Raw genomic sequence first — 17,441 nt, forward strand, 5'->3', positions numbered from 1 at the left:
TTTCTAACATGTGTCTTCTTTCACCTTCCTATAGCCTAGTTTCTACATAGAATCCATAGCAGTATTCCTGAAAGATAAATCAAATTTTCTCTCTCTCTCTCAGTGCCCCCCCAATGGTTTCCCCATGCTCTTACCATAAATTCCAAAGCTCTGGTCTTATTCATAATGGCCTTGGCGTTGTTAGCTCCATGTGATTTGTCTTTCATATCACCTTCCACCTCACTCATAGAACCCTTCTTCTCACCCTCTGTGCTCCAGCCCCACCGGCTATTCTGAAAACGTGCTGGTGTCTTCCTTGCCTCAGAGCCTTTGCCCACGATGTTTCTACTCTAATGAGATTCTCCTGGCTGCTTGCATAACTGCCACCTTCTCATTGGCAAGATATAGGTAAAATATCTCCTATAAAAGGCCTTCACGAGCCACCCAAGTCATTCCAGCTTCCTGTCATTTACTCACCAGCATAGTGCTATGTCAGTTGATTGTAAATCACTTCCCACATTTCAATTATTTTTTTCATTAGCTTACTTGATTGTAGTCTGTTTCTCCCACAATAATGTAAGCTCAGTGAGGATAGCAACTCACCTGTCCTGTTGCCTAGAACACGCCTGACATATATTAGGTGCTCAGTAAAAAATCAATAAGTAAATGAAACTTTTTGGTCCTGAGTTGCTGCCAGGCAGAATCACTATGAGTTAAAGACTAAGCATTTATGAGCTGACTCTTCCAGTATGTATGTGACAAGCAGATAGGGCAGGGACAGAGCTGATCAAATCTATTTCTCTTATCTACTTTATCTATGTCTATATTTGGGGGCCTGGTCAGAAAACTTAATCATATTAAATTTAGAAAGGGAAGAAACAGGAAGCCTATGCCGCATTTCCCATTTAGTTATGTCAGAAAACCCTACAGTGAGCATACCAGGTGCTTGCCAAAGTAATAAGTACTTCGATTGTAATTCTGCTGTTGTTCATAATATAGGTCCCTCAGTAATATCGTGGCATTTATGAGCCCTGGATGTAATACTATCATAATAACAAAACCCTACAGTGAATCATTAATGTATTTGTGCCTCATCTGGAGCCAGATAGGTAAATGCACAGAGAGGAGTATTTGAGGACAGATCAAAGCTCCATACTTAGCTCTGGGGCCCAGCTCTGGTCAGCCTTGGGCTATGGCAGCTACCATGATAAACAGATTTAGCCAGAGAGTGGAATAATTAGGGTCAGATGAGGTATGTCCTTGACCTCATTCTGAAACAGCATGCTCCTAATTTCAGACTGGGGTCGAGAAGTTTCTCATGAGTGAAAGGAAATAGTTTCATTTTTCCTTAACACAGAGTGCATGTGAAGAAAGTAGAAATCTTACTGAAGGAGAAGGATGGAGAAGGCTCAATTCAAAGTACAAGTTTTAGGAATAAATTTTGTGCTTGGAACTAGCTGTTCTAGAATTAATGATCTCTATAAAAACCGAGGGACCCTTAGGTAGAGAAGTCAAGAAAAGAGATGAGAGCCAGGGATATATGTCCTGTCCTTGGACTAGTGAGTTAAGGACATTAGTTGGAAGGTTGGAAGGCTTTTAAGAAAGGCAAAGTGTCAAAAAAAGAAAAAGAAGGCAAAGTGCCAGGGAAGAGCCCATAGAAGTCTTTGGGTCTCTCTAAAGACAGCAGTTTGGGCAACTCTAAAGCAGTGTATAAGGCTAAGAAAGTTTGAGATTTCTAGAAGTCTCATAAAAGGCTCATGTCAGCACAATTAATTTCTTGCAAGATTTCTGCCAGCCAGCTTTAAGTTCACAAGTTGACTCTTGGCAAAGCTGAAGCCAAGCTTTCTCCATCCTTTCCTTCCTGTTTCTCTGTCTACCCCTTACCCTAGATAACAGTCTGTGTTGTGGCTCCAGACTAGCAATGTGACACCACTGCTTTTATGTAGAAAATGCTATTTCGGCAGCAGGCATATTCGTGCGCACGCGTGTGTGTGTGTGTGTGTGTGTGTGTGTGTGTGTGTGTGTGTGATGAAGGTAGAGTTTCTTGTGCTTGGAAACCATGCACATCTCACTGACTCAACTACTCAGGCTCTTTGAGTTAAAAGAGGCAGAAATTCACTCAGCCAGTTTAAGCAATAAAAGGAAAGTGATTCATGGAACTGGGAAAGTCTTAGTGTGAATCAAGCTGCAGGCTGAAATGCCTAAAAGAGTTTTTTTTATAATGTCTTCAGAATTATCTCTTTATTGCTGACTGTCTGTCACTCTCTATCACTCAGCTGTTTGTCTCTGTTTGTCTTTATTTTTAGTTAGGCTTTGTCCATGTGCTAACGTAATTTTGTCCTCATCTTAGGTCTGTAGCACCCATCGCTGCAATCCCAAGCTTACGTTGACTTTAGAACACTTGTTTCCTTAAAAAAAAAGTTTGTTTGTTTATGTTGGCATCTATGTAAGTCCCCCCAAACGGTTCTGATTGGTATTTCTTGGGTCTTGAGTCCAAATCAAAACCAATCAATGTGTCCAGGTGGTGGGAATGAGGTCACCAATGGCCCATCTTTGTGAGGTCCTTAATCCGGGAGTAGAAGAGGCAAATCAATCTGACTGATAGCCCCATCAGAATCACACTGAGAGAGGGAGTGTGTTGCCAAAAGGAAGGGATGCAGAGCACAGAAAAAAGAATGCATGGCTTATATGCTGAGTTTTTATGCATTTGCCAAGTAGAACATGTGAGAGTCTAGGATTGGATTCATTCCACTTTAAAAGTGCCAAATAAACTAAGAAACTCAGAGTGTGACCAAGAAGTTAGAGTGAGACTCCATTGCTTGGTCAAAACATAATGAGAAAATGGGGAAGGGAGAATTTTGCATTATAATTTTGGGAGAATTTGTTTTTATTTTTATACTTTGATTTCTTTTTGGTTTTCTGTTGTTGAAATTTAGGCATCCTTTTGTCATCAGGACAGCCCAGACAGCCATTTCTTATTTCTTGTTTTTACTGTAGTTAATGCCTAATCATGTGCTTGCTTAAGAATTCTGACCTACACATAGCTGCATTTGCAGCTTCCCAACTCCTCTTCCTGAGAAAACTTATAACAAGTTTTCCTTTAGTTTCTTTATCTGTAGGCTTAACAGTTTAAGGAACCCTGATTGTCAAACTGAAATGCCACAAATGGCCATGTGACACCCCGTTGTCAGATACCAGAGGAAGTCCAGATCCTCTGCGAGACTGATTTAGACTGGAACAGGCCAGCGTGAACCAGAACCCGAGACCCCTAGTTACCATTAGCTCATGAACATGTCATTATAATGCTAAAAATCCTCTCCCCCACAAAGAAAACCACCGCTATTTTGTGTGCATGCAACACATGGAGAAGTATGCTCTATACTGTACCTATGAGTCTGGAACTCCACCCTGTTCATGCCTACATACCTTCACCATCCCCACTCAACTCCTTAAAACTTCCACATTTCTCACTACGCAGGGAGAAGGGGCTTTCAAAGTATGAGCTCTCCTTCTCCATTATTTGGCCACTGAATAAACCCTGATTTCCTCTCCCAGTTGTATGTTCTTTCTTCAAAGCTCACACAAAAGAAAAAAACACAGTTCACCAGTGACACTTATTTTACTATTTGGGCTCATTATACAATCTTGGGAAAAATATTTTGGTTAAAGAGGTTGTATATACTTTGAGATACAAAGTTATTAAAGATAGGAAGAGAAAAAAACCTCGTTTTTCAAGACAACTCCTCTGACTCTAGGTGTATGAAGGTTGTTTTCCCACATACCAAGCAATTCTGCAGCAGACACCAGCGGGGTGTCCTCTAATGCAATTCAACTGTGACACTATCTGCCTGGAGGTAGCCTTAGATCCCACAGGTTAAGAGCTCAGTCCCATAAACCTGCCCCCCACTTGAGATGCCAGTCACAACTAGTAGATTGTCACCTATACTGACAGATTGGCTGTAAATCAGGGATTTTCATGACCCTTCCTTAGGTTTGTTTAATTTGCTAGAGAAGCTCACAGAACTCAGGGAAATACTTTACTTAACTTTTACTCATTTATTATAAAGGATATTACAAAGAATACAAATGAACAGCCAAATGGAAGAAATGCATAAGGCGAGGCATATGGGAAGGGGTGTGAAGATTTCCTGCCTTCTCTGGGCTACTCTCCAGAAACTTCCACACATTCAGCTTCCAAGAGCTCTCTAAGCCCAGTCTTTTTTGGGTTTTTATGGAGGCTTAATAGGGTAGACATGATTGATTAAATAATTGGCTATCAGTGATCAACTCAACCTTTAGTCTTTCTCCTCTCTGGAGGCAGGGAGTGGAGTTGAAACCTTCAACCCGCTAATCATGCCTTGGTCTTTCTGGTGATCAGCCCCCACCCTGAAGCTACCTATAGACTGCCAGCCATCATTCAACTCATTAGCATACAACAAGGGCTTTATCTCATTATAAATCATAATGTGACAACAATAAACTAGAATGTGAGTATTTGGTATGCTGTACTCTATGGCATTGGAGTAATAAAGTATATTTGGACTTCCTTCAGAGACTCACAGGTCATAGCTCCTCACATGGTTCAAAGACAATGCAAAGGAGGAGTGGTGGTTTCCTAGGGGCAGCCTCCAGAAGTGGGTCTAGAACTACTCATCTTCCTGTAGGAACAGCCATATTCCTACTGACTATGGTTTACCTGTTGAGCAACTGGGTTAAAAATAAAAAAGGAAGTATGGACAGCAGTTGAGGTGATGATTCTGCCTCTCTCTCCATCGTCCTCCTCTTCTAATAGACAAGGTAAGACTTCATTCCTCTCTTTGTGTTTGTTCTTCTGACAATCTCCTTCTTGGCTTTTTTTTCCACCTCATCCCACAAAACACAAAGAAAAAAGAGATCTTAATCTGGTTGGTCAGAACCCCAGGAAATTTTTTGGTTTATGAATATTAGTGAGAGTGATCACGGTGTTAAAATTCTTCACACTTTCTCCCTCTCTCTGTTTGATTAACAGACCACTGCAAGACCTACATTTTTGGGATGGACCTGTCCAGATATCTCCTACTACTTCACTTCTTCTGTGCCCAAACAACACAAAGCATGCCTACTAAATATTAAGCAATCTTTTCCAATGGATTAAATTACAGCAGTTATCAATCACATCAAAGGGAAATGTATACTGGGACCTAATTCAGTGTCTCATTTCTGTTTCATTCACCTCCTTGTATATTTCTATAAACACCACAGTGATTTTATTACATTGACTTGATAATGTTCTGATGGCTGGTAAGACGACTTTCCTCCTAGGTTTCTAGTGCTTGCTTTATTGGCTGTTTTTTTTTTTTTTTTTTTTTGCCAAATGCATTTATTCTGCCAAATGAAAATTTAAAGTAGTTTCTGTAATTAAAAAAATGCCTGTGGGGACTCTAGTTAGATTGCAGTAAATTTAAGCATTAATTTAGGGAAAATGGACATTTGATGACATTAAGTAACCTCATTCCAAAGCAAGGTAAGTAAAGTGTTTACTGTAATATTTGCCATATAAATGCTGTATTAGTACTAGTAATTATTATTAACATAATTATTTCCATATGTTTGGATTTTATTTTTATGTTTTCAGTAAAATTTTATAAATTTTAAGATGTAGGCTATATGCCTTTCTTTTAAAATTTATTCCTGATTATTTCATAGTGAATGGAGTTTTTATTTTATTTTTTTTATTTGAACGATGTGGGGTTAGGTATACAAATGTTCATTATGCAGGTACCCTTGTTGATGAGGTGTGCTTCTCCCTCCCCTGGCAGTTTCCCTCAACTGCTTATCCCACCCCCAGTGAATGGAGTTTTTAAAAAAATATTATTTTTAAGTGTTTATTGCTTACATTTAAAAGGTTATCACATTGTCTAATTACCTTACCAAATTATTTTATTAATTATAGTTTTTAAAGTAGATGTGAAATTTCCTAGAGATGCAATTATGTCATCTAAAACTTTTTAAGTGTTTATATCCAGGAATGGTAGCTTGGCCAAGGAAAGGACTTGGCATGCAGTTCTACTCTCTCAGTGTACTCGATGTGTGGCAGATGAGAAGTCTGATGTCTGCCTGATTTCTTTTCCTTTGTGAATAACTTATACTGTCTGGGAATTTTAATCTTTATTCTTGAACACTATTCTTTATCTAATTTTTTTCTTTTCCTAGTGTGTCTAGAATATAGCTCCCTCAGTTGGTATCTCAATGGGGATAGAAAATTAATAATGGGATTTGAGCTTTCATGGATTTCTTGTTATAATGCCATGCTAAAATAACAAAATCTTAACTAAAACTCTAAAATAGGCAGTGGATTTTTAAGCAAACAGCTAATGAATTTAACACTGTGTTTTGGGACATGCTACAGCTTAAAGATGGTAAATAGTGATTAAAAGCTTAGCCTTTGGAATAAAATTTTCTGAGTTCATGTTCCAGATCTGGAAGAGTCATTTTACCTCTCTGAATCTCAGTTTTGTTGATTATAAAATGGGAATAAAGATGATTCAATACATGAAAATCAATCAATGTAATAAACCTTAATAATAGAATAAAGGAAAAAAATGCATCATCATCTCTCAATTGATGCAGAAAAATCCTTTGACAGAATCTAACATTCTTTAATGATAAAAAGACACAACTAACTAGGAGTAGAAGGAAATATCTGATAAAAAGATATCTATAAAAATACCACAACTAGCATAATACTTAATGGTGAATACTGAAAGCTTTTCTCCAAAGGTCAAAAAAGACAAGGATGCACTGCTCTCATTGCCTCTATTGAGCACTGTATTGAAAATTCTAGTCAGGGAAATTAGGCAAGAAAAATAAATAAAAGACAAATTGGAAGGGAAGAAGTAAAACTATCTCTATTTGTGAATAAAATAATCTTATATATAGAAAACCCTAAATAATCTTCAAAAAACTAATGGAACTAACAAACAAGTTCAAACAAAGTTACAGGATACACTATCAACATACAAAAATCTATTGTATTTCTATACACTAACAATGAACACTCTGTAAATGAAATTAAGAAAACAATTCCATTTATAGTAATATAAAAAAGAATGAAATACTTAGGAATGAATTCAACCAAGAAGATTGACATAAACTAAAAGACACCCCACGTTCATGTTTAAGAAGACTTAATATTGCTAAGGTGATTATACAGCAATGGAAAAACTAATTCTAAAATTCATATGAAATTCTAAGGACCCCAAAGGCACACAATTTTCAAAAGTTAACACAAAGTTGCAGTAATTAAGATAGTGTGATACTAGCATAAAGATAGATATATAGATCGATGAATTAGTATTAAGCCTCCAGAAATAAATCCACACCTCTCTGGTCAACTGATTTTTGGCAAAGATGCCATGATCATTTAATGAAGGAAAGAATAGTCTTTTCAACAAATGGTACTGAGACAACAGGATATTCATGTGTGGAGAATTAATTAAAAAATTAAACAAATGTAAGAGCTGTAAATGTAAGAGCTAAAATTATAAAACTCCTTGAAAAAAACATAGGTGTAAATCTTTGGTACGCCTTTGAGTTAGACAATGGTTTCATTTAAGAAACCAATAGCACAAGCAACAAATAAAAAATAGATAAATTAAACTTAATCAAATTTAAATACTTTTCTGCACCAGAGGACAGTACAAGAAAGTAGGAAGACCAGCCCATAGAATAGTAGGACATGTTTCCAAATCATATATCTGATAAAGATATAGCATCCAAAATACAAAAATAAACTTTATAACTCAAAACCAAAAAGACAAACAGCCAGTTAAAAAAATGAACAAAGGGTTTGCATGGACATTTCTCCAAAGAAGGTATACAAATAGCCAAACAGCACATACAAATATGTTCAACATCATTAGTCATTAGGAAATGCAAATCAAAGCCACTATGACATATCACTTCCCATCCACTAGATGGCTATAATCATTTTTTTAAAAAGCAAATGAATAGGTGTTGGCAAGAGTGTAGAGAATGGGAACTCATACATTGCTAGTATGGGAATGTAAAATGGTATAGTCGTTGTGAAAAACAGTTTGGCAAGTCCTTAAGAAGTTAAACATAGAATTAACATATGACTCAGCAATTCCACTCTTGGGTATATACCTAAGAGAAGAGAAAATATATATTCAAGCAAATACTTGAACACAAATGTTCATGGCAGTATTATTCATAACAGCTCAAAGTGGAAACAACCCAACTGATGAATGAACAAACAAAATGTGGTATATTTATAAAACTGAACATTATTTACCCATAAAAAAGGAATGAAGTCTTGATCCATGCTACAACATGAATGAACAAATCTTGAAAGCATTATGCCAAGTGAAAGAAACCAGGCCTAAAGGCCACATATTGTATGATTCCACTAATATAAGCTATTTAGTATGGGCAAATCAATAGTGACAAAAAGCATAATAGTAGCTACCAGCAACTAGAAGAAGGGAGAATGAATAAACACTTAATGGGTATAAGGTTTCTTTAATCCTGAAAAGGGCTGCTTTGGGTAGGATGATGCAAATGTTTTGAAGAAGATAGCGGTGACAGATGCACAACATTGTGAATGTAGTAAAATTGAATTGTACACTTTAAAATAGTAAATTTTGCATTATGTGAATTTTACTTCAATTTTTTTTTTTTTGAGTTGGAGTCTCACTCTGTCACCCGGGCTGGAGTGCAGCAGCACACTCACGGCCACCCCAGCATTGACTTGCTGGGCTCTGGCGATCCTTCTGCCTCAGCCTTCCAAGTAGCCAGAACTACAGGCATGAACTACCATGCCCAGGTAATTTTTATTTATTTATTGTAGAGACGAGGTTTCGCCAAGTTACCCAGACTGGTCTCAAACTCACAGATTCAGTCAATCCACTCGCCTGGGCCTCCCGAATTGCTGGAATTACAGACTGAGCCACCAAGCCCAGCCTACTTCAATTTTTAAAAAATGGTACACCACCATATGGTTTATAAGGGTTTTGTGAAAATGACATGAGTTCATATATACTTAGAGGACTGCATATGTACTTAGAGGACTACATGGCACATATGAAATGATAAATGAATGTTAGCTTATTACCAATTGTAGTACTAAGAGAAGTAAGACAAAAGCTTCCAGGGGATGTGAAAGAGAACCAGAGGAGAAGCTGGAACACCAAATTCTTCAAGAGTGCTTCCTTACTAGATGTTTGTTATCATACATTTGCCTAAATGGTAAAAGTACAAATCTCTCAAAACCTCACTTTGTTTCTTGTTAAAGCCATCTTTCTTCCAAAGCTACTTCTCAGCTTTGTTCAGTTACTTGGCACAAACAAGATTCCTCACCTGGGTCCTCACTCTGAGTTGAGTTTGGGAAGTCAATACACTTTCAAGAACACTAGCCTCACTTCTCTCATTCAGGTTACTTCTTTTCCTACCATTATATCTCATGGAGCATGGTGGCTTGCTTTTCCTAGCTACATGTGGGGCTTGATGGTACAGATTTTGTTCACATGACAAGTTCTTCTGTATCAGTCGGGGTTGCAACCAGCAAGCAAAACTGTAGTGAATTATGGGAGAGGAATTTGACCACACAATTTTAGGGCAAGTTGGTGAAGTGAAAGTACAAGAAGGAAGGGAAGTGACCAAAGAAAGACTCACCATCCATTTAGTCTGAGAAGCCAAGCACAACCAGTCACCAAAGTGAGGTCTGTGAAGGTATCGCTTAAGTGGGATTCTATGGGAAGGTGCCTCTATAGCTTCTCCTCTGTGATTCACCCCCAAGCATCCACTAATGAGCCCAAGGCTGTTGTTGATCCATAGGTTCAGGAGTGGAGAAGGTGGGTGGGATGCAGAAGGAGCATGGCAAGAACAACCTCGAATCTCTATGTCCTTCTTAAATCATATTTCCCTTCTGTCTTCCAAACCTCTTGAAAATGTCTGTTTTTTCCAACTGTAATGTGGATCCATACAGGGAAGAGGACCCTGAGAAAATGTAGTTCCAGTGTCTCCACGTTTGCACTATACAAACTGTGACACATTCCTAAATCTCCATGGAGGAGGTTAGGACAATGGACTTTTAATTGGTATAGAAAAGGCAGTGCCCAATGTCTAGATGTATCTTCCAAGAAATATTTAGAATTCTACATTTCCTCATTGGACAGTTTATTTGATTGAGATTTGTTATAATAATTTTAAAAGGTAGAATTTATTAATTTCAAAATACTTAAAGAGGCAATATTGTTCAGATGAGCTCTTTACTCTTTCCTTTAATGGCCACATAAAATGACAGATATGTTTATTTGTTCACATGAGAGAGTAAGCGTGGGTTATCAAAGGAGACAGAGAGATACAGAGAGGCGGAGACAGAGCTAGGCACAGTGACTCATAATCCCAGCGACTTGGGAGTCTGAGCTGGGTGGATTGCTTGAGGTCCAGAGTTCAAGACTAGTCTGGGAAACATAGCAAGACCCTATCTCAAAAAAAAAAAAAAATTAAATTAGCTGGACATAGTGGCACATGCCTGTAGTCCCCATTACTCAGGAGGCTGAGGCAGGAGGGTTGCTTGAACCCAGAAGTTCGAGGCTGCAGTGAGCCATAATCATGCCACTATACTTCAGCCTGGGTGACAGAGTGAGAGCCCAACTTAAGAGCCAGGAGAATGATTTAATAACTCCCCCCACCTAGCGACAATCTGTACCCATTTCCCACGGTGATTAAACACCAAATCTTTTTTTCCCTAAAATCTGCAATAGCATGCTAACAAATAGGAATTGTCAAACACCAAAAGGAAGTTGCAACAGAATTACTCCAACATTTAAGAAAACTAAATATCTTCAAAGAGACACCATACATAATAAATAGAAAAACTAATATCTTGGGGAATAAAGTCGATAAAACTTAGAAAAATTTGATTTATTCAATCAATAAATATTGAATGACCATCTGCTATGAGGCCTGGAACTATGATGGGTGCTAGATAAACTGATGAAAAAAGCAAACATGACTTCAGCCGTTGGTGAGTTTGTCATTCTATAAAGTGAGGTAGACATTAATCAAATAATCACAAAACAATTTTAAAATTATAATGTTGACAAGTGTTAAGAAGGAGATAATTTGTAATTTAGAGACTTAGCTGTTAAGGAGCTCAGAGTAGGTATCACTGAGCTAAACTCTGAAGAATAGATCTGAGTAAATTTGGAATGGGAGGGAGCATCCAGACAGAAGGAATAGCATGTGCAAAGGGACTGTGGTAGCAGAAATAATGCAGTAGGATAGACTGAGAGTTGTCTCAAGAGTTCAAGTGAATATGAGGAGGGTGACTCAAGGTGACAAGAGGGAGGCATGAAGTATTAATTATATGTTGCTGCATGATAAATTACTGTAAAACTTAATGACTTAAACAGCAAACATTTATTATCTTATTATTCCTATGGATCTAGAATCTGAGCATGGCTGGGCTAGGCGCCTCAGACTCAGAATCTCCTATTAAGCTGAGATCAAGGTATTGGCTAGAGCTGTATTCATCTCACAGCTTGACTTGGAGAGAATCCATGTCCAGGCTCACACGGAATTGGTGGTCTTCAGTTTCTTCCTGATCATTGACCAGAAACATCATTTTCTTGCCATAGGGTTACTCACAATATGGCAGCTGGCTTTCCTCAGATGGGGAGAGGGGAAGTGGGGAGGAAGAGGAGGAAGGAGGGGGGAGAAAAAGAGAGAAAGAAAATAATGTCTTTTGAAACCTGATCTCATAAATGACAACTATTATTTTTGCATGATTCTATTTGTTAGAAGGGAGTCACTAAGACGAGTTCATACCTCTTCTATGGGAAGAGATAACACAGAGATGTGAATAACCAGGATAAGAGATGTGAATAACCAAGAGATAACCAGGAGATGAGATCATTGGGGGCCATCTTAGAGGCTGCCTGCTATTCATATAGAGCATAAATGACTTTACAGAGTTTGACTTCATCCAAAAAGCAATGGAAAGCCATTAAGTAGTGTTAAGTAAAAGACAGCATGATCAGATATGTATGTCTTTTCAAAGAAACAGACTTTATTTTTGCTGATCAAGATCAAAGTAGTGTTTTTAAATTGTTCTTATTTTCTAGATATTTTGCCATTTGGGCCTTGTTTTTCTCTTTGGTAAAAGAATTGCTTATGGCAAAGTTTAAAATATTTTAGATAGTACAGCTTTTTTTGTTTTTTAGTTTTTTACTTCATTGTTATTTTATATTTTTATTGCTTTGTGTTCAGAAAACATGCTTTATGTCACTTCTGCTCTTCGAAATGTTCCGTGGTCACTTAAAAAGATTTTCTTTTCATTTTACTAAGATTTATTATTATATATTATGTGAAATTTGTTTATTATGTTGTTTGGAACTGTATGGTTTTGTTCTGCTTTATGTATTAACCCCTGAGAAAGATGTATTAGAACCTCTGATGAGGAAGGTGTCTCTATTTTTCCAGAAGGGTGAACTTTATTATCTGAATACTGATGTTTTCTTGTTTAATGTGTAGTAACTCATAAAGGAAATTTATTATGTTATAAACTACATCCTTTATTATTTCAAAAAAATTTCTCGTTCCAAAACAGTGACTTTTAAATTTTCTTGTTTGCATTTTTTCGTTGTATCATTGACCATTCCTTTATTTTAAAATCTTCAGATCATTTTGTTTTCTATACCTCACTCAGATTTTGCTTTTAAGTACAGTCTGCTAATATTTAATAAACTAAAATATTTTTAAAAGGTGTTTATCTGATTTAAGCTTATTGATGAGACAAGTTATCTTATTTTTTTATCAACTTGCTTTTCTATTTTTTTCTGTTCTTAATGCTCCCTTAAAATATAGTACAGTATTTTTGTTATTTAGCTCTCCATCTTCTGATAACTTGGAAAAGTTATTTTTGTTTTTATAGTGGCCATTTTATAACATTTTTCTTGAGTTTTCATTTGAGTGTCTAATGTTCTCTCTGTGCAAGGTAAGAAACTTGGTATATGTTTTAGTTCAGGTTGACATAAAGTACCACAGACTTGGTAACTTATAAACAACAGAAATCTATTTTTCACAGTCTGGAGTTTGAAAGTTGGTGATCAAGGTGCCAGCATGGTCAGGTCCTGGTGAAAGCCATCTTCCAGACTGTAGATTGCTGACTTCTCATTATATACTCACATGGCACACAGGTTAGGGAGCTTCCTGGGGTCCCTTTTAAAAGACCATCAATCCCACTTATGAAAACTCTACCTTTATGACTTCATCATCTCCCCAAAATCCACCTCTTATCCCATTATTTGAGGGTAAGATTTCAACATATGCATTTGTGGAGGTACACAAATATCATAGCAATATTCTATCCTCTTTACCTATCTCTCCCTCTATCTTGATACTTCCACCTCTGATTTGACTTGGTTATACACTTTTCCATTGTTTCCCTTGTGATTAACCTTACAAATGGAATGACGTACTTACAGACTTATTATTTTGTGCATCACCGCTACACGTGCTCTTTTGAAATCCTTCCTTCCTCTGTTATGAAAGCAAGGAGATCAGCCCACATAAATGAGCCTCCATTTTCTTTCTACATCCCAATTCATGAGTTTGGTTAATAAAGTCATTATATATTTTTAGTAAGCATATGTTTACATTTTCCACAGATATTTAACTTTAGTTTCACATGATATATCGACACACAGAATCAATCTGTTTCCTTTGTGACTGCATATCACGATGAACTGGACTTTTTCTTTCCATTTTATTGTTTGTTTTAGAAAATTCTCTAGAAGCTTTGCACTCAGAAATCTTGAAAACTTGCAGATACAGATGGTCGCCAATTTATGATTTTTTTGACTTTACCATGGTGCAAAAGCAATACACATTTACTAGAAAGAGTTGTTCAAGTTCAACAGTATGACCTTTCTGTTTTTTACTTTCAGTACAGTATTCAATAAACTACATGAGATATTCAACACTTTATTGTAAAAATGTTTTACGACAGATGGTTTTCCCCGAATGTGGGCTAATGTAAGTGTTCTGAGCATGTTTAAGGTAGGCTAGGTTGATCTATGATATTCAGTAGATTATGTGTATTAAATGAATTTTGGCTTATGATACTTTCAATTTATGAGAGATTTATTGGGATATAATTCCACTGTAAGTCGAGGAGCATCCACTTCTCTGTGGTCTCTATATCTGAACTTCAATGACTCCCCATCTCTCTGCCACCACCCTGAGAACTTTGAAGACATTTTTTCAGTTTTATAGTTTGAATGTTGCTATAGATAAGTCTTAACATGTGCCTAATTTTGATTTCTTCCTTATATGCAATTCCCTTATGTGGATGTAGATGTTGGTGTGTATTTAGTACTCTTTAAGATAAGATCTTGTCCTCCTAGTATTCATGTCCTTGTGAAATATCCTCCTCTTAGGTTCATTCTGTACCTAATGACTTGCTTCTAGCAAATAGGATATGGCAAAGTTATGGGACATCACTTCTAGTATTAGTTTGCAGAAAGACTGTAGCTTCTATCTTGCTCTTCTTCTCTTGCTCTCACACTGGCAAGCTCTGAGTTAGGTTGACAGATTTAGCAAATAAAAATACATGATGTCCACATAAATTTGAACTTTAGATAGATGATATATAGCAATTTAGTATAAGTGTGTCTCATGCAATATGTGGGCCATATTTATTATTAAAATTATTTGCTGCTTATCTGAAAATCAAACAATTCGACATTCTGTATTTTATCTGGCACCCCTAGCCTAAAGAGAAGCCAGTTGTCACATTGTGAGCTGTTTTATGGAAATGCCACATGGTAAGGATGTAAGGACAGCCTCCAGCCAACAGCCAGAAAAGAACTGAAGTTCTTAATTAACAGCTCTTGAGGAAGTGAATCTTGCCAACAACCACATGGGTGGGATTGGCAGTGGATCCTCCCCAAGTCAAACTCTGACATGACTGCAGCTCCTGCAGACACCATATTGTGACCTCAAGAGAGACCTAAAGTTAGAGACCCCAGCTAACCATACTAGGATACCTGACCTACAGAAACTGTGAAAATAGATTATTTAAAAAAATTTTTGCCACTAAATTTTGGGGGTAATTTGTCATGTAGCAGATAACTAACATAGAATATATGAATAGCTTTCTCAACCAGAACTCTTCACTGAGCTCCTCTAATTTTATTAGAATACTTTTTTGCTGTTGGTAGTTCCTCACCAATCTCCTTTTGTTTCCATAGGAAAAATCTATAGATCCATCAATGTTTTTGAATCTTTATCATTGAATAGCTTTCCTGAATGGTTTCATTGCTTTTCTCTATTTCAACTCTTCATTCCTTTCAAATTCACTTTACTCCATCATTTTCTCACATCTTTCATATTCCTGAGTATCTAGTTTTCTTTTCAGTCTTTCTTTTCTTTTGTCTTTTTCTTCTTCTGGTGTTATCTTTGAGTGGCCTAATTTTTCTTTTCCATTTATTTCTTGTATTTTGCCAACACACTTTTTATTCCCTTCTGTTGTTCTATTGTTTCTTTCTTGTGCCCTTGTATTACTTCTCTGAGCTTTTATTTCGTGTAGAACTCCATATCATTTATTTTATATAGAACTCTGGTCATAATTTTTATTTGCTTTATTCTATAACATTTCTGATGTGTGTCTTTTGTTAGGTTCCCTTCCTCTTCTCCCCCTTCATTTATGTTAGTTTTCTTACTTTATAATGATTGCTCTTCTTGGAATGGAGCTCATGCTTCCTATATGAGCTCATTAAGACAGAGAGTGAGAGTGAGGGCTTGAGTGATTGATTGCTCTGGAATAGTGAGCAACCTAGAGTTTGGTCTGTTGTCTCTAAGCACCTTTGGAGCAACATTTTCTTCTGCCTGAGGTTCGAAGAAAATCTCCCAGGTAGCAGGGAAACTCCATGTGCCATATGTTTTTGGTGAAAGTGATTTAGTCTTGGATTTTTCTCCGGCAGATCAGAGTAGTGTGCTTCTTGTAGGCTTTCCACCTCTTGCTTTCTCCTCCACAATGAACTACTTTTTTCTAAGGAGCAGGTCTACATAATTTCACATTCAGCTCCACATAATTCCACATTCAGCTCCACTTCCTCCATTATTCCATGGTTCCATGGCACCAACTTTTGGGAAAACTCCCTCACCTGTCTTTGCACCTCAAAGTTACCTTTCTAAACTGAGAGTCCTAGATCCTATCTACTTGAAAATTCTGTGCTCTTACTATTCCAGCCAAAACCTCAGAGTCAAGAATATTCTTGCAGACTCTTCCCTCACTTGATTCATTTTTAACTATGTGCATTACTCCTTCCTCATCAACTGTGACTTGAAGTAGCAGGTATGTCTTAGTTTCATCAGATATGAATTTTCTTTTCCAATTCATTTTCTTTGTTGTTTTCAGGTAGCTTCAAGGAGAAAAGAGGGGCAGAGATTCTTTTCTTATTATAAAATAATGCATATTTATTATAAAAAATTTAAACTAATCAAAAATATATAGTAAGACAAATTAAAATATACAATAAACCTATTTACCTAAGGAATTATTCTCTTTTTTAGAGATCAGCCTTCTTGCCATAATATCATGCAAAGGGGATTTCTAAGGTGCATGCCTTAGAGTAAGTTTGTCCTTCTCAAATCTTATTCTGCTTTCTTTCTTTGCTTCAAGACAAATAATAGAAACCAAGATTCAGCATGGCTCAAGCAGGGAAGTGTTATCTCTGCTATGAGAAGAACATGATTATTTTCTAAAAGAACTGCAGGCCATGGCTAATATGTACTGAAAAGATCTGAGATCATGTTATTTGGCTCTAGAAGGTGTTGGACCAAAGAAGGTGAAATGTAAAGCTGAGTAGTAGAAAGTTTACTGATATAGACCTGCTCTCAAATGTCTATAGATTTAACATCCTGGCAAGAATGCCAAGAGCTGGGCAAAATATGGCTTCTTCTCAAAACTTGATGTTTTACAGAAAATAAGACAGAGATGTTGGAATCACCTTGATAGAACTTTGAGGAAAGTGTCAATACAACTTGCCCGCTGACTTTGGAAGGCCCCAAAGGAGAGTACTTTCACTATAGAAACAATGAACATGCTAGTGACAGGGACTTTAGCCTTGTTGGGAAGCTCAATGGCAGCTTCCTCTATAGTAAGGGATTGGTAGTTAGAGATGTTGCCATGAAAGTAGGATACCTAGTATCAATGGGACTGATACAATTCCAGAATAACAGGTGCCAGGTGGTGGTTTTTAATCATTCAAGGAAGGGTAGATTTAATTATCCATCATCCACTAATTACTTAATGGTCAGAAATGTTGGAATAGCAACCAGGAGGCCTAAAAAAACAGGACTCTATGGCAAAGACTACTAGACCATGGCATTTCTAGGGGCAGATAACTGGGGAGCCAACAAGGCATTTCTTGGCTTATATAACCAAAATAGAC

The sequence above is a fragment of the Carlito syrichta genome, unplaced genomic scaffold (assembly GCF_000164805.1).
Source record: "Carlito syrichta isolate Samal-C Ts95f unplaced genomic scaffold, Tarsius_syrichta-2.0.1 Scaffold52860, whole genome shotgun sequence".
Lineage (NCBI taxonomy): Eukaryota > Metazoa > Chordata > Mammalia > Primates > Tarsiidae > Carlito > Carlito syrichta.